Source organism: Lytechinus variegatus, chromosome 1 (assembly GCF_018143015.1).
Source record: "Lytechinus variegatus isolate NC3 chromosome 1, Lvar_3.0, whole genome shotgun sequence".
In the NCBI taxonomy this organism is placed as follows: Eukaryota; Metazoa; Echinodermata; class Echinoidea; order Temnopleuroida; family Toxopneustidae; genus Lytechinus; species Lytechinus variegatus.
Genome location: NC_054740.1, coordinates 79,860,653 through 79,879,890, shown reverse-complemented (window position 1 = coordinate 79,879,890; position 19,238 = coordinate 79,860,653). Strand labels below are relative to the sequence as shown.

At 35.8% G+C, this 19,238-nt stretch overlaps 1 long non-coding RNA gene across 1 annotated transcript; it reads left to right on the top strand.

The window, feature by feature from the left end:
- The first annotated feature begins 10,222 nt into the window (after nucleotides 1-10,222).
- Nucleotides 10,223-17,850, top strand: LOC121424480. Its single transcript, XR_005971388.1, has 3 exons — nucleotides 10,223-11,313; nucleotides 14,223-14,401; nucleotides 16,290-17,850. It is a non-coding gene; the product is annotated as an uncharacterized LOC121424480 (long non-coding RNA).
- Nucleotides 17,851-19,238: the final 1,388 nt, after the last annotated feature.

Sequence of the window (19,238 nt, the reverse complement as noted above, 5' to 3'; positions counted from 1 at the left end):
GTAAGCACGCTTTACACATGCACCGTCATCTCTCTTCATTGAAAGCCAAAACGAAAATGAAGCATTCCCCGCACTTTTATCCGCGCATAGCTCAACCGCGGCAAATGTCTGGCATTGTGCCCAAATTCTTTGGCGCGGGCGCCAAAAAGCGCTGCCCCGCCCTTTACGGGTCGGGTCACGAGCCCTTTCTCGGGCAACCACGCCCCCTTTCAAAATCAAAAACAAACTAAAATGTGTATTTTGCTAGCCCGCTAATAAATCATTTTAAATCGTCAAGCCGTCTTTAAAATCCAATAATAATAATAATAACAGCAATAAGAACAATAAAAGGAAAACCCAAATGATAAAAGTTTCATCCAACTAGGTTAAAGGTAATGCACAGTGTCGATCTCCACCACTTTGGTGGGAAAAAGAATTTAAGAATATACCTGTTTGGTAATACATAGAGACCTGATACAGTGATATATGATCACCAGAAACTGCTTTAACAAAAGCATTAAAAAACACATGCATGCACTTTACATGTATATATAATGTGCTAATATCACATTTTTCTCAATATTTGCTATTTGCTGTATTACGATAACATAATAACCCTGCAAATATTAACATATCCACTGTGTGAAAGATGGACTAAACACGCCATACTGTCTTAGGGGAAAAAGACTATTACTAACACAAATGGATTTTTGGTATAATTGTCATAGCATAATAGTGCATGTTGACATGATTGCAGGCTAACATAAATTTTAGCCGGAAAATACACGTATCAGGTCTTTGCTGTCTGAGATGGATAATATCCATCTTTTAAAAAAATGACACTATATGGATTTGGGGCATAACCCTTATATAAATGCTTATCTTATCTTAAATATGCATAATTGCATATTGTTGACAAACTTGTAGGCTATTCAACATTATAAGCCTAGAAATATCAAGGTCTACATTGTGTGAGGAATGGACTAAATATACATTATATCCATCATGTCAAAAGACATTACTCCATATGGATTCTGGGTATAACCATGGAGACGTCACTCTTCATAACAATAACATATTATCTTATCTTATGCATAATAACAATTGCATATTGTTGACAAGATTGTAGGCTACCGAAATAAGCCTAACTGTATGAACATTTCCATTATGTGAGAGATGGACTAAACATTCCTTATATCCATCATATGAAATGGCTTTTAACATCAAGGATGGATTCACAGACAACCATCAAGCCCAGATTTTAAATCCTTTATGATCAAGGATTACTATGTATTCTGTCTGATCACTGTGTGATCCAAATGACACTGTGCATTACCTCATCTCGATTAGGAATGGTCAGTCAGAATTATATATGAGGGTTGCTTTTGAGATTTAGGTTTATATACAAACTCTGCCATTATGTCTCACAAAATGCCTGCTCTGCACCCTGGGGTGGTAATGGTGTTAGAGTCAATATTCAAAAACTCAAACCTTAGCATTTTGAGCTTAGCTGACACGGGGGGGGGGGGGGGGCAACTCAGTATATAATGCATAGTGGGTATGTGCCGCGGAGGGGACCCCAATTTTTACACTCAAAATTTGGGTTCCAAGGCATAGCATTTTTGTCTTATTCAGGAAAAACAAAGAAAGCTGCTCCAAAGCATAGCATTTTCTTTGCATATATTCCGGTACGCCGTTCCGGCCGTAATGAGCCGCAATTTTGGTGAAAAACGGCCGCAGAGCAACGTCCGACCTCTGCGGTAGTGCTCCCGGTGCCCGTGCCACCGAGCTAGCTGCATGCACGTTTCATAGGGATGCACACGCACTCACCCGCAGGCGACCTGTTCCAAGGACCCCTGTTTTCACAAATATTTGTAGTTACGAAGCCCATTCTGAGGACCCTCCTTTTAACTATAAGCCTGCTCCAAGGCCCTGTTTTTTTGGCTCGCCCGCGGCACATACCTACTACTTTTTTGGTCGAGTGCCCCCCCCCCGGCTGTACATTGCCTAAATCCCGGGAGGGGGGGGGGGCTTCCATTGAAGAGTGGAATACAATGCTTGACCAAAAACATGTAAAAAGATCAAACAATACACAAAGGTTATGTAATAAGGGTATCAAAAACACTACAATAATGAAAAGAGGGTATAATTTTCACTTGAAAAACTATGCGTTTAGTCTATAGTCCAATTTGTGAGAGCAGAATAAGACTAAAATATCTGTTTGCCCCACCACTACATGTTTAGGGTGCTTTCCGAAAACCTTTGGTCACGCATGTGTGTCCACTTGTCAATGGAAGTGCCCCCCCCCCCCGGTTTAGACCAAGACAATCTTCATGTCTTACCAATGAGCTTATTTTCGCCTAAATATTTCCTTGGTAGAACCTGTTTTTTTCAGAACATGAATATGATAAAAAAGTGAAGTGAATCTAAGAAAATAAAAATAGGTAAATTTTTTAAAAAATATATGAAAATAAAAAGGATAAAAGACATTAAAAATTATCTGAAACATTAACAAGTGGATCTTATTCCATTATTGATATCATTAACCCTAAATGACATTTGACCTTGATCGAGTGACCCAAGTCTTGTCCAAGACAAGCAATGATATTTGAATACCCCTATGTCCACATTTCATTAACTTTATCCATAAACTTTCAAAGTTAAGATGGCGATTCTACAATTACCTCTCAATAGACCAAACTTTATTGACTTTAAATGACCTCTTACCTTGGTCATGTGATGTGACACTTGCATGGAATGTTCGGTGATACTTGATTACTCTTATGTCCAAGTTTTAGGAACTTGATCCAATGATATTTGATTACCCCTATGTCCACATTTCATTAACTTTATCCATTAATAACTTTCAAAGTTAAGATGGCAATTCAACAATTACCTCTCAAAAGACCAAAGTTTATTGACTTTAAATGACCTTTGACCTTAGTCATGTGATGTGATACTTGCATGGAATGTTCGGTGATACTTGATTACTCTTATGTCCCAGTTTTAGGAATTTGATCCAATGATATCTGATTACCCCTATGTCCACATTTCATTAATTTTATCCATAAACAAGTTAAGATGGCAATTCAACAATAACCCCCAAATAGGCAAAAGTAAAATACTTTTTAAGTTATGATGACATTCGGAAAACTTGAACTTAGGTTAAGATTTCAATGTTACCCCCCCCCCGACATAATTTCTTTGTTATTTGTACATCTTACTTTAGTAATCCTACATATTTATCTTATTTTTTTTCATTTAATCCAATTATTCAAGTCAACTTTTGTTAGGGTAGACTTTACCTTTAGGTGAATTGTATAAAGAGCATCGATTTTTTATATATATAAATGATAACTTAGGAGTCAGAAATCTTTAGTAATCCTACATATTTATCTTATTTTTTCATTTAATCCAATTATTCAAAATTAAATGAAAAAAAATAAGATAAATATGTAGTAATCTTATATAATTACCTTACTTATGTTTTCATTCAATCCAATTATTCAAATCAACTTGAGTTTTGGTCGACTTTACCTTTACATGAATTGTATGAAGATCGTCTCATTTTTATACTATATAGGATAACTAAAGAGTCTGAAAAAATATAACCTGATTTTATGTGACCTGAAACTTGCATCAAATGTTCAGTGATAGTTGATTACTCTTCTGTCCAATTACTCTTATGGACTTGCTCCACATACTTTCTAAGTTATAATGACATTTCAAAAGCTTGAGCTTAGGTTATGACTTTAATGTTGACTCCCCCAACATGCCATATTTTTTTTGTCCATATTTTGTATATCTTATTTTTGTAATCCTATATATTCACCTTATTTCTCTTTTTATTCAATCCGTTTATTCAAATGAATTTTTGTTTGGATAGACTTTACCTTTAAGTGAATTGTAGAGTGTCACTATATTATACTATATAGGATAACTAAAGAGTCAGAAAAATACAACTTTATTTTACGTGATCTGACACTTGCATGGAATATTCAGTGATACTCGATTACTATTTTGTCCAAGTTTTGTGAACTAGCTCCATATACTTTCTCTTAAGTTATGATGACAGCTCAAAAACTTGAGGTTAGGTTAAGATTTTGATGTTGATCCCCCCAACATGACATATTATGTTTGTCCATATTTGTACATCTTATTTTTGTAATCCTATTCAAAACTTATTCAAATCAACTTAAGTTTGGGTCGACTTTACCTCTACGTGAATTTTATTAAGAGGATCTCTTTTTAATAACATTACATAGGATAACTGAAGAGTCAGAAAAATGTTACCTGAATTTATTATTTATGAGATAATTCAATGTATCTACCCATTATGATAGTTCATTCATGAACTAAGCTGAAAGAAACGCTTATACACAAATTATTTGAGCACAGCGACCACATGGGCCCACTGTCGTTCATGCGTCCTACGCCATAGTAATATTCTGAAAAAGCTAACAACACAAGCGAGGTAGGTATGCCAAACCAATGGGAAAAGCTCCCAGCCAGGACTTGGGCAACATCATCCTGGCCTCCTCAGTGGAGGATGGACTACTAATGAAGGAGCTCTCTAACCAGCCAGGACAGGGCCGATGAAAATCACCAGGGCTCTGGCAAAGGGTCCATGCCTTATCCTCCTAGATTTTTAACCAAGGTCAAAAGGAGGAAGGGAGCCCTGCGGAAAACAAAAATTAGCAGGCCCAGCCAGACTAGAGATGGAGAGAAAAAAAACCAACTCTAACAGAGCTAGCCTCCATCACACTGGGTACAGGAAAAGCTCCAGACTTTCCAGGACATGGTCGACGAAATCCTCGCCTCATCAGTGGAGGATGGACTACTAATGAAGGAGCTCTCTAACCAGCCAGGACAGGGCCGATGAAAATCACCAGGGCTCTGGCAAAGGGTCCATGCCTTATCCTCCTAGATTTTTAACCAAGGTCAAAAGGAGGAAGGGAGCCCTGCGGAAAACAAAAATTAGCAGGCCCAGCCAGACTAGAGATGGAGAGAAAAAAAACCAACTCTAACAGAGCTAGCCTCCATCACACTGGGTACAGGAAAAGCTCCAGACTTTCCAGGACATGGTCGACGAAATCCTGGCCTCATCAGATGAGGATGGACTACTAATGAAGGAGCTCTCTGACCAGCCAGGACAGGGCCAATGAAAATCACCAAGGCCCTGGCAAAGATTCCTTATCCCCCTAGATTTTAACTAGGTCCAAAGGAGCAAGGGAGCCCTGCGGAAAACAAACTATCAAACACTGGCAGGCCCAGATTAACATAGCCTCCGCCGCACTGGGTAGAGGGGTTCCCTTCAAGCCAAGCCTACAAAGAAGTGGGGGGGGGGGCAGTAGGCTGGTGATGGCCGGTTCGGGAGCACCAGGCGAGGGGGAGAGGGCCAGGTTTTGTTTGAAGCAACTGTATGCGAGTCGCGAGATCTCGCTCATAATAGCACAAGGCACTTGACAGACACATGAAGATACCTAGTGTCACAGCAAGGAAGAGTGGGTCCGTGGGTACCTAACACCTAAATAATGAAAAAGTAGAAAGGTAGAAAGTAGAAAGGGCAAAATATAAAACAAAAATGCAATATTCAAACGCAAGTGCTGGGAGTGTACTGATAATCACAAACACGCCCAATTAATGACAGCTCCAATGAATTGAGAGTAATATTACTATGGCAAGGGACACATGGTCGTCAATGGACATACTTGGGCACTGAGAATTAATTTTTGGTTTATGCAATCAGCTTACTCAATGATGAACAAGCATAAAAAAAACAGATACATCTAATTATCAAAGTAATGTACTTCTTTCTTATAAGTGTTATCTTTTATCTTAAATTTATTTTTTTCTTACAGGTTAAATGTTTTCTTTTATAAATTGTACTTTTTTATAATATTTTTTTTTCAATTTTTTTCAAACTAGATATATCTAATTATTGAAGTATTGGATAAAGGATACTTTTTTTAATTGTACTTTACCTTTCTTTCATTGGATATATCTAATTATTGAAGTATGTACTTCTTTTCTTTTCATTTAAGTGTTACTTTTTAATTCTTAATATTTTTTTCATCAAGGTTAAATATTTTCTTTGATAAATTGCAATTTTTCTTTTATGTTAAATTGTTTTTTTTCCTTATTTTTTAAGAATTAGATATATCAAATTTTTGTTGAATTGTACTTTCTTTGTAAATAGAAATATATAATTGATGAAGTTCTGTACTTCTTTTCTTTTAAGTGTTATTTTTAATTGTACTTTTTCTTTCTCTGTGTTATTTTTTCTTTGTATATTAAAATTCACTTTTTCTTTAAGGTTAAGCATTTTTTTGATAAATTAAGTATTTTTTAATAAATGGTACTTTTTCTTTTATGCTAGATTTTTTTTCTTTTGCTAACTGATATTTTTTTAAATTTTTTGGGGGGTGAGAAGATATATCTAATTATTGAAGAATTGTTCTTCTTTTTTCAGATTTTTTTTTCGTTTTACCTTAAATTTTATTATTTTTCTTTTAGGATGTTTTTAGTTTTTTTTCTATAAATTGTACTCTTTCTTTCATGTTAACTTGTTTGTTTTTTAATTGTTTTGTTTTCAAAGTAGACATATCAAATTTTTGTTGAATTGTATTTTTTTATAATTAGATATATCTAATTATTGAAGTATTGTATCTCCTTTCTTTTCATTTAAGTGTTATCTTTTACTTTAAATATGATGTTTTCTCTTTAAGGCTAAATGTTTCTTTTTTTAATTGTACTTTTTCTTTTATGTTGTTAAATTGTATTTTTCTATTGTGTTTAATTGTATTTTTTTTATCTATACATGTTAATATCTTTGTTTTTGTCAATGTGGATTTTTTTAAAAGCTAAATAGTACTTTTTTTCTTAAATGTTGAAATCCTTTTTTAATAGTTAAACTGTACTTTTGTTCTTTCAAGTTAAACCATATTTCTTTCTTTTGTGTTAAATTATATATCTCCAAAAATATTGCCAAAATATAGTCAATTTTTTATGTATTTCTTTGTTTTGTAGAACTTTTGTATTTTTTTTCATTGAGCTTTGACAGGGATCAGTTTTCAAACATTAATAGAATAAAATGAATCAACCTGCAAAAGGAAGAATAATCTCACATAGCACAATTTGCTTTTAATTTGTACAAGAAATCACTTTTGAGCCATTTGGGGTTAAACATGCACTAACAAAAATGTTAAGTACTTTTGGTACCCCAAATTTGGTAAAAACTCACACACAAAATTGCAGAAGATGGTCAATTTGATGACACTCCTGTTAACTGTCTTCTTAATTTAATAAGTGTACTTTGTCACCAGTGACTTTGGTAAGGACTCAATGGACATAAGGCATCTCCGTTTTCATGGGCATTCCTATTTCAGTATTGTGATATTTTCAATATAAATCATGTAATCTGTTATGTTAAACCTTGAACTAATTCAACCAATATAAAAATATTCATATAGGTGATTACTACTTGTACCTGCTACCCCATGTCATTACTATGGCAATGAACTTTCCGACATAATTGGGAAATCAATCTTGCATGTCCCAAAGACTAATAATTTGGCCAAATTTCATGAGCAGTTGTCACAAACTGAGGGAGTACTTCAATCGTCAATGTGTTTTCTTTAGTATAGTGTCATAATAATCTGCTAACAAAGAAATACAATTTCTGACACATACAAAAAACTGTGTCTTGCACATTAAGACCAATGAGTGTGTTAATTTAATGAAAATAGGTTATAAACTGAAAAAAGTTGTGTGATATGCAAGTTTTGTACAATTTATTGCTGTAATATGCCAATTTCAACTTTAACTCACATTAAAAACGCTAATATATGCTACAGATCATTGTTGATTTTTTTTGCCATTTCAAACAAATATCTGAAAATAAAATGCCAAAAGAGTATCAACTTCCTATGCATTTTATTGCTTACTGAATTTTGCATGTATTTGTTTGTTTCTTATTAAAAATCTTTGTTCTACAATCAACTTTTTCAGTGACCCTTGGCAGCACAAAATAATCTCATTTAAACAATCAAACATATAAATAATCATACACTTATAATTTTTGGTTGAAAAACAATTGTTTTTTCATAATTTTAGAGTTGAAATGCATTTATAAGAATTTGTAGATGTGTGTTCGATTTTCTAAATAAAATAGGTCTCAAAAGATGCACAAGACTTGAAAGTAAAATGCTGTTGAGCAGTGCAGTATAAAACTTTGTGTGACAGCATTATTGCAAAATTAACTACAGGTTTAAGACTGAGGAAGTTATCGAATTCTCAAGTTTTTATCTAATTTTTGCTGTATCATATTGCCAAGGCAACACAGGCAGGAAAAGTGTAATTCTCATCTTAATTTTTCTTAAGATCAATGTGTGTGCTAAATTTTGTGAGAATTGGTTAAAAGATGAGGGAGCTGTTCAGTGAGTAATATTTGTAAAGGGTCAACCAACCTATCCCCTGATTCCTGTATACCCCTTTAAAATTTTGTTTCGTCTCCATAGTATAAAGACTTGTAATAAGAACATGAAATTTGATAAATTTGAAGAAAAATTTGAAACAAAATAATTCCCCACTATGGGTAACATCCCTCTTGATACCACCCCCCCATCCCCTCCTTCTCAAATCAGTTCCTCTGGCATTACCCATTCACCATTTACACTTCCCCAGCCAACATTACATGATCTCATAGCAACCTGATTGTGGAAGAATACATAAAGGGCTTTGGAATGACCTTCCCATAGAATCGAGGGATGCCCCTCATTCAAATCACTCAAAGCTTCCCTCAAACTAACCTTTAAATTGTTTCCTTTTAAATTTTAAGTATAATCTTGTCAATATCGAATGAATATACCTTTATTTCTTCAAATTGGCAACTGGGTAAGTAAATTTTGACGAGGGGACAACTTTCCCATAGGCCAGTACTTAATTATCAGGGATTTGTAGTTTTCTCTCAAGTAACCATTCACCTGGGGCAATAAGAAAAAAGAAATAGTTTGAAATAAAAGTTTTGAAAAAATGAAATTTTAGCCATTTTATGTATTGGAGTACATGGAAGAGTAGTCTTTGCCTTACATCACTATGTCATCACATATGCGGCCAATTTGAAGTCTCCAAGGGAATAGTGGTTACAAATATTTACAACTTTTAAAAATTCATAACTTCCCTATGATTTATCTGAAACTGTTCAAACTTTCAGCTATCAAATTTTCTGATTTTTCTTTTTCCTCTAAAAACAAGATTTTATTTGGGTTGGATTCTCCCTTTAATATCTTCTATCAAATCTTCCTCAAAAATCCTTGGTGAGGAAGATTAGCCTGTTCATACTTTGGTATTTCTCCCAAAATCAAGTTGTGATGAGATCATGCAATTTTTGCTGGGGCTCTCACCCTCACACACACCTTTCAGGTTACTGGAACCATATGCTCCTCCTGTACTTCTACTCCATAAGGACAGCCTCTGACAATCCATGATCCAATGACACAGAAGGCCGTCTGCATTTGAAACCAACAAATGCTCTCCTGTATCTTGCTTATGGCCTAGAACTGATAAGACCCAAACAAAAGGTTAGACACTGGATGGATGACGCAAACTTCAATGAACCAAGGTAGTAAAATAGTCATGTGAAAACGCATTTGCCCCCTTTTGGCCCTAATTTCAGTACCGTAAAATCAATCCCTACACTAAAAAAAGGCAGAAAAAAAATAACAATCTACAAAGTATACTTACCCACTTCCACTCTGCTCCTCCTTCACAAACATCATCCCTCTTCCCATGCCATTCTACCCTCAGTCAACCTCTAAACAAAGTCTCCCAACTACTACATTATCTCTAATTCCTTGCCCTATACTCAACGTCTCCAATCCTTCCCAAAATGATTAACCTCTACATTAAACATGTTTGCTATTTCCTCTACATTATAAGATCATACTAATATCCATCGTGAATCAACACATCTCACTCAAAATGAGTTATTATTTTAAAAATGCACACAAATCATCATCTAATGTCGGCTAACATCAGTTTTAATTGCTTTTCTATACACTGGTTAATGTAGAAAGATACCCAATCACACATACTATTCCTGATTTACAAAACATGAGTGTCCCGATTTTAGGTATGAAATCTCAATTTCTGTTTCCATGGTTATCACACATGGAGTTCAATTCAAGATATTCCCCCCCCCCCCCTCCTTTCAAATCAAATTCTTAAGATAGATTATGTCCCTGCACATATATTTCATCTGTGGATAAATATGAATTGTCCTTGCACATAGAGTTCATCTCCAGATGGATGTTCCCCATCCTTTTCATGTAGAGTACTTCTCCAGATAGATATGCATTGTCCTTGCATATTTTTTTGGTGAAATGGAGATGTGGAACAACATCTGGAATTCCGCAGGCTTTGAATTCTATGTGGATTTAGGTTTGATTACATTTGTTATGTAGTTTGGAGCCTGACCGATTGAACTAACATCTTAAAATTAAATTCTTTGACTTTCTAGAAGCAGTTGAGCTCCCAGAAGAGGCATGGTAGTCAACTGAACTTTGTTAAATGGTAGACAAGTATTTGCATGTTAACTTTATTTCATTTGGTCTTTTTATAAGTGATTATACTCTTGTAAAGGGACTGCCAATGCAACAAAAAAATTGTGATGCCATTTATTAGCTATAACGGTTATTTTGCCATGATTTTAGGATTTTTTTTTCCAAAAATTAAACAGTTTTCCCTTCAGATGTTTTTACAGGTCTGTTAATTGCATACTTTCTAAACTTAACTAAACTATGTATGCAAATGTTTGTGCATCAAACATGCCCTCATCAGTTATTTTCCCACCAGTGTGAGACACATAGCTACCATCGGAAATCTAGGACATATTGCTACACAAAGAGAGAAGACAGGGAAGGGCACTGGTAGATATATCCAATTATCATGTAAATAATTTTTTTTTTACTTTTATCAATATTTAGATATGCCAGACCAGCATGGAGTACCAGAATTCATTTTCCGGCCTGTCCTCAAAAGGAAGGAGCTTATAAAAACTGGCAGCAGAGACTACTGACTCAAAGGCATAAAAGGCAATCTGCCTTGAGCAGAAGCATATTCCTCTAAACTACAAGGAGGAAGTGACATAGCGTCCAAGAAATTCAACAAGGGAGATGCCCTAGATGAGTTCCCAGCACTGACAATTTAGTCAGTGCTGACATCTTTAATGAAATACCCCCAAGATACCAAGTTGAGACCGAGTGGTGTCACGCCATGGAAGAGATGGGGCTAGAAACCACTGATGTCAGTAACTAAGGGGAACTATTACAGGTGGTAAGACACTTTGTCCTAAAATTGCAAAAATTGACCACTTAGGAAAGGCAAGAAGCCAAAAAGACAAGATGAGTGTCCTTCATCCTCACATTCTGTGGGCGCATCATGGTCTAGTGGTTCTGACTCTTTCCTATCAAACAGAGCGTTGTGGAGTTTTAATCCTCCTAGTCAAGGTGTGTTTTCCTTCAGCATGAAATTTGCCCACAATTTACTGCATTTGACCCAGGAGAGGGGAATGCATGCACTGAGAGCCAGTGATGGCAGATCGAGCTAATGCTGGAGTAATATAGAAAGCGCTCAGCACTCCTCAGGAACAAAAGCTCCATAAATCCAGCTATTATTTTTTTTGGGGGGAGGGGCTAAAAACCATTATATATATATATAGAGAGAGAAATCTTTCCTCATTCACCTAGTGTGGGAGTAGGACTAGGGGGGGGGGCAAAAAAGGTGTTCAAAACTCGTCGGGGAGGGGGGGGCAGGGCAACATCCTTTGCATAGGTTGTGACTCGTCAGGGGGGGGGGCAGACTGTCCCCGTACCCTAGTGACGAGAAACATGTCTAACTAGGCATGACCACTGCCTTCAAGCAAGGGTGTGACCGAGAAGGCAGGGCCAGCAAGAAAGTGGGTAAGAATAGAGCAGGGTTCAACTGAAATAGAATTGAGCATTTGCAAGATGAGAGAAACCTGACCAGAAAATTGTGATAAGAGTAGTAGGGTCACGGCCAGTTAACAGCCAATAATGATCAGTACATGAGAAAGAATAATGGGCAAAACAATGCTATAAACTGAGACAAATTTCAGGTAATAGAGTTGTATTTCTGATAGCTTAAGACAAGGAAACATTCTCTCCCTCTTTCAATTACAATTACATGTGCTTCAACTAGATAAATTACACCCAGTCATAAACTGCCTGTCTCAAACGGGGCAGAAATTACAGAGACAAAGGCTAGGTATGGGCATTCTGTCCTAGTTCTTGTACGTAGCAGCTTAAGCTAACTTGCTGAAGTCAGTTCTCTGGATATTCTTAGAGCCATAGCTGCAAAGAGCCAATTTGTTTACTTGCATCCAGTAATCTTATCGTATTGACTAGACACTGCCCAACCGGGAGGGGGGGGGTCTCTCTGTGAGGAGAAATAAGCCACATTTCTTCGATGTAATAGTGGTCTGAGCTGGGTAGTAAGAAGAGGTAGCCAGAGTGAGTCAGTTTGGGAGAGAAAGGCTTCACTCAAAAACTAAGAATCATCGAACCTAGTCGAAACGCATAAGGAGAGTGGTGGTGCCAGGCTCAAATATACATGTACACACAGCTCAGGAATTCATCTGCAGGGTAAACCTTGCCCACAGAAGAGCTCTCCTTCCTAAATCTAACCTTGTCCAAACGGATGAAAATAAGTCTATGTCTTCCCAGTGGAAAAATAGTCATGCCCAAAGATACTGTTGTGTATCGTTGTGGGGAGGGGGAAGGGGGAGGGGTGAGTAAAAACCACTGCCTTGGAAATGGAATGCTCAGTTTAGACCATTGACTTTTAAGTTCTATCATTCACAAAGGTAATGTACAGGGACCACCCAGTTCCAGTATGCAATGGGCTATTGGAAAATCATTTTTGGTTCCTAACTAATTATTGAATTATCCTCTTCATCAATGAGGGGAAGGTCTACCAGCAATGACATCTGAGATGGAATTGTCATCAGATGGACCATCTAGCTGCCCCTCATCTTTACAGTGTGGCAGAGGGCTCAAGGCACCTGTCTCCTCCATGGCAGGAAATCTGAGGGTGGCCAGGTTTGGAAAGGCATGCTAAGGGTCTACACAACTCAGATAGGACCAAGATAGCAGACAAGGCCTACAAGAGAAATGTGACCAAAACAAACAGCGGTTCAGGAGCAATGGACTCATGACCTTAAAGGATTTTGCTTAGCTGTGGCATGGGGTCAAAGTAGGGCTTTTAAGACACCAGGATCTGGACACACATGAATTGACACATAATGTAATAAACAAGTTTGAGAACTCAAAGAGCTCACTCATCTTTTCATTCACCTGTGGAAAAAAGAGCTCACCTATATATAGGGAGAAGGATGCCTTGTCCTCTTTCATTTCAGTTCTCACAATTTCTAACATCTGCAGAAACAAAATCTTGAGCATCTTTACCACAAGGCCAAACTTTTTGCCAAATATCGGAAGTACTGGAGCATTGTGGCCCAGTGGATTAGTCTTCTGACTTTGAAACAGAATGTTGTGGGTTCGAATCCCAGCCATGGTGTAATTTCCTTCAGCAAGAAACTAATCCACATTGCTGCACTCAACCCAGGTGAGGTGAATGGGTACCCGGTAGGAAGAAATTCCTTGAATGCTCGAGCGCCAAGGCAGCCCAGCTAAAGCCAGGGTAATAATAGCAGGGCCCGCTGGTAGAACATTATTCAAAACTGAAGTGGCTACCCTGAGTAAATATACCTATTTTTTTATTATTATTACTGGTGAAAAATTTAGGAAGTTTTTCACACTGAAATATTTTCACTTTTTTTGCTGATATAACCATTTACCACAGCAACACAATCTCCAACACATGCAAAAAAAATGTGTGCCACATTTCATGATCCCCAATATTCATACCTAATTAAAGTATGGTAATTCCTTTAGCCATAATATGTTACCATGCAAAACAATTTTTGACATACCTTTATTCCAAAAATGTGTCTAATTACCTAATGACCATTGTTTGGGTCAAATTTCCTGGGCATTGTTTAAAACCTGAGGGAGTATTTTGATCTGCAAGATTTGAAATGGACCAACCACCAAACCTAACGCCTGATCAAACACTAGTGGCAATTGCTATATACTCCTTCAAACTAACTTTGGCAATAATCGGCAGAAATTGACTTCTCTCGGCTTGAAATTCCTCTCCTCCAGGGCATAGCCAGCTTGGAACAACCAGAGCCAAGGCAGAATCTGCCTGGGTCATATCCCAGCAATCGAAATTGGCTGGTCGAGCTGGAGCTGGAGCTCTCACACTCAAAGCCGGATGCAATTTTCTCTGATAGGGACCAATGCTGCTTTTCCACAGTTCCACTCCTTATTCAGACACAATGGTAAGTGGACAACTGACAAAAAATGCCCCAAAATCAAAAGATATATGCAAATTAGAATACTATGCAAATCAATTTACATACAAATTTTCCTTCAGAATGAATTGAAAAATGTTCAACAAGTATGTCAGTTCTTTTTGTTAATCATGCAGAACATACAAACTAATTTATTAATATGCAAGAGGTCAAGGGCAAATAATATGCAAAAATGCTAACGAAACAATTTAGATGAAAGAAGCTGAAGCCTAATTAACAAAATAAAAGGCAATAGCATCAAGAAGATAGAAACAAAGCCAATGCCAAACCCGGCATCAAGGAGGTCTAAAAACATACCAGATAAAGTAAAGGAAATAATGGCTTAACCCTATCTAGGCCGGGGTATTTTGGGAGTTCATATGGGCTTGAGATCTTGGCCGTCGACTGCGTGATCGCGCCAAAAATTGGCACGCATGTTGCCTGGGACATAATCTACAAAATCGTATAGTAATTTATTTTATGCAAATCGCTATTAAGTGATTATACTAATTTATGCATAATTAGTATGCAAAATCATATTTTCCTCTTACTCCCTAAATAAAGCTCTAAATGTACTAATTTTTGGTATAGAAACTTTTTGTGGTGTTCATAGCAAGTGTACATGAAAAAAATTGCGATATCAAATCACTTTATGTATTATATTGTTTTTTGCAATTTCTTATGTATCTCTTTGTTTTTTTTACCTTTTGTTTTTCATTGTTTTTTCAATGAAATTTGTTGGGGACTCTTCTGAGATAATAAAAAGCATAAAATAAATACATTTCGACAAGCCAAAATAAAAATAATCATACATTTATGAATTTTGGTTGAAAACACAATTTGCATTGACTTTGTACACAAACCCATGTTTTTGAGCAATTTTTGGTCTGACATGCACTTACATAATGTTGCGTAATTTCGGAACATTCAAAAGTTGCGCAAGACCTGAAAGTAAAAAGTCAGTGAGCGGCGCAGTCAAAAAAATTTCGCATGGCAAAAATATCACGCGATTCATTGAGGGAAGCCTCCGACGCCCCCCCCAGCCTAGATAGGGTTTAAAGTTTCTCTGAACAATAGAATGGGCAAAATAAGGAACCTAAATACTATAAAGCCTCAGAAGGAAAGGGTTAACGACAAAACCATTAAATATCAAAACAGAATTACATTACAACTAATTTAAAAGAAAACCTGGCTGCCTGTCTGTATCTGACGGTGGATGGAGAATGGAAAGGAATAAATGGTGTCTCATTCTTCTGACGGGAAGATAACTGATAGGGCGCAAGTGACGCCTCAAAGATTGTGTTCATTCTTCAGAAAGGCGTGTAAGTTAAGAACCTAACCTAGCAGGTACTAAAGTAATTTAAATGCAGACCACTAATCAAAATGATAAGTCATATACACCTCTGTATATAGTCCATTCCTACAAAGAACATCCCAAAACTTGGTTATTCACCAACTTCCTCATAAATCATAACTACATAAATCATAACGACATAAACTATCCCGACCATGAAGGTGTGTAGAACAATCGTATGATCCCTGCACATTTCAATAATTTTGTCAAACATGCAATTTATTTAAGAATCCTAAAGCAAGCTTTAAAAAAATTTGTAAAAAGAAGTGCATACTCACGGTAAGCCCTGAAGTCCACACAGCCCCAATAACCTACTCTAAGTATGTAGAATACCATTTGGATAATTTTTTTGAAGTACAGCCTTGCCAAATATTGCCATGTTACAGAAGTCATGACATAAAAAAGGTGTATTCTACATTTTTTGGCCAACCCTAAAAATCCCACAAAAAATAATGGCAAATGCTTTTAAACATGACTTTCTTACCACCCTAATCCAATGAAATTTGCTTCTCATCCATCCAGTGTCGAAACCTGATGCCTGGGTCCTCACAGTCTAGGTGACAAGCAGGGTCCAGGAGAGTAATTGATGACCTCAAAAACAGAATACCTTCTGCACCATCTTCACATGAAATGCCAGAGATTGCCCTGATGGAGTAGAAGAAAAGAGAAAAATATTAAACCTGGTAACCCATAGGGGCATGAGGGTGATATGTAAAATGAATATGGACCAGAGGTCTACGTCAACAGAACCGAAGGATTTTTGTTCAGGGGGGGGGCAAAGTCAAGATAATCGGGACAAACATGATCTTACACTGGTGGATTCATATGGGGGTGGGGATGCACACCCCTTTTAGATTGAAAGATCAATTTACGGATAGCTTCAGTGAAGAAAAAGACCATTTGGGTGACAAAGCAATATTTAAGTGGTTGTTTTCCATTCTAAAATTATGTTTCAAAATTGCTTAAATAGATCTTTAAGCATTTTCAATCTATGAAATTTGTTTTTAATGTCCTGAATTAGAATTATGATTTTTGGCTAGATTTAGTTATAAAATAGAAGTATAACTGAAAGTGATCAATACCCAATGCCATTACTATGGTTTCCCACATGTTTAGAAAATCAATTTTGCACGTCTACCCCAAGATGAACATATATGGCAACTTTCATGTGCACTAGCAAAAAAAATACAAAAGGGATCCTAAATAAGGTTTCCCGGTTTTGGACAATATGTGGTTACCATATACGGTGAAACAATTTTTTTTTCTTTGGACAAATGCAAAAATGTGTACTGCACGTCTTTAGCTCACAACAAATGAGTAAGCCAAATTTCATTAGAAATTATTTAAAAACTAATGAAGTAGTTTAAACTACAAGATTTTTCCTTAATTTTCTCTCTGTATGCTGCTACCATTGCAATACAATATCCAACACACATAAAGAAGTCTTGCACATCTTTACATGAAGACCAGTGGGCATGTTAATTTTATCAGTATTGGTTAAAAACTGAGATCTTTACCTAATTTTAACAATATATTTTGAGCATGGCAACATACTTTCTGTCACATGCGGAAAATATGTCTTGCAAATATAAAATCATTCTGATGACATAGCAAAATCTAATGTTTTTTTGTATTTAGATACTTTTTCAAACATGAATCGTTTAATCGATGAAAAAAAATGAATGTCCTGAACTATAGTTGTCAGAATGGTTTGTCACCAAAATGGCCATTAATGAAAAAGACCATTTTTGTGACAAAAAAAAATTGGTTTTGTTTTCAAACATTTTTTCTTCTTTATGAAACAAAATCCATGAAGTGAATTTTTGAAAGTCATGATTTATTATTATGATGTTTGGATAGCCTTAGTTCTGAAAGACACTAGTGACAAAGCAAAATAAATAAGACCATTTTGGGCCCCATTTTACAAATGGTTACAATTGATCTGAACAATTATAACTCTATGGAAGTCCATCAGTGTCATAATCAATGTCCTTTGTCTGCAAAGAAAAGTGCTAAGAATTTTAAAGAAAACAATGAATTCATGAATATACATCATAGCTAGAAAATATTTTGAACAATCATGCATGACAGATGTTGACATTGCTGGCCGTCCATAGCTACGAATGATCAGATCAATTAACTCTTTGTAAGATGGGGACCTGATGACAAAGCTTAAGTTTGTGAAAGTGGGTTTGTACATTTGGTTGTGTTTTAAAAAAAATTGTGCTTTATTAAATATGAAGCTTTAATCTATGAAGTTAATAAATGACCCCTGCGACTTCATCTGCGGGGGCATGAAAAATTTTGTTGTATTGTTTTCATTTTTTAATAGTTACATTTTTTAAACATTATGCTTTTTAATATAAAACTTGAATTTTTTACTCTATGATGCTAACTTTTTAACGTGTTGAACTATAATTATTTTACATGCTACTATTCTTGTTTGTCTATCAATGGGTGGTCCACAAGGGTATGGTGATCATGACTTTTGTGCATTACTGCTACACTTCATCAGGCATCTATTAAACACCCAATATTATACGAGCAGGAATAGTAGCTAGTATCATTATCTGCAAAGAATAATTTCTCTAGCCTTGTTATAATTCATACATTTGCTCTATAGCCAGAGTTCTAAAAATACCATTTTGGTGACTAAGCAGGTTCGTAAAAAAATTGTTGTTTTCAAACTTTGCGTTTTAACAAGACTTGAGGTATCTAATCTAGATGAAAAAAGAATTAAATGTCCTGAACGAAAATTATAATTTACAAATAGGCTCATTTAACAAGAAAAAAACATTTTGGCGACAAAGCTAAAGTTTGTGAGATTGTTCTTCATTTTTGTTCATGTTTTCAAACATTGAGTTTTTAAGAAAACTGGAAGAACCTGATCAAAAAATCTAATTTTTGAATGTCCTGTAATGTAATTATTATGATTTAAGATAGCTTCAGTTATGAAAACAAAAATAGTGACAAAGCAATATCTTGTAGATTTGTTTTTTAGTTTTATTAATGTTTTCAAACTTTTTTTAAATGGAAGCATTTAATCTATGAAGTTATTTTTTAATGCCCTGAACTGAAATTATCTTTTTGACAGCCTTAACCCTTTGAACAATGAATTATTTGAGACGGCCGTGACCCATAAATATTTGCAGATATCCAGCTAATCAGCAAATTTAATAAATACATGACATTTGAAAAAGCGATTCTCATGATTTAAGCCCAAGCCATGCCAGCGGCACCATCTGCTAGTACCCCACCTGGCCAAGTTAACAAGCTTTAAAATCACTGCTTTGACAGAAGTAAAAATTCATCAATTTGTGTGTTATTGCACAAGCCTCAACATATATTTTGTCCATCTTTTATGCTAAAAACCTTACAAATGAAAGTCATTTATCATGAAATTATAAACTAACGGTACCGGATGAATATCTCCAAGATGAGTTCATGTTTAAAAGGTCACGTGACATATAA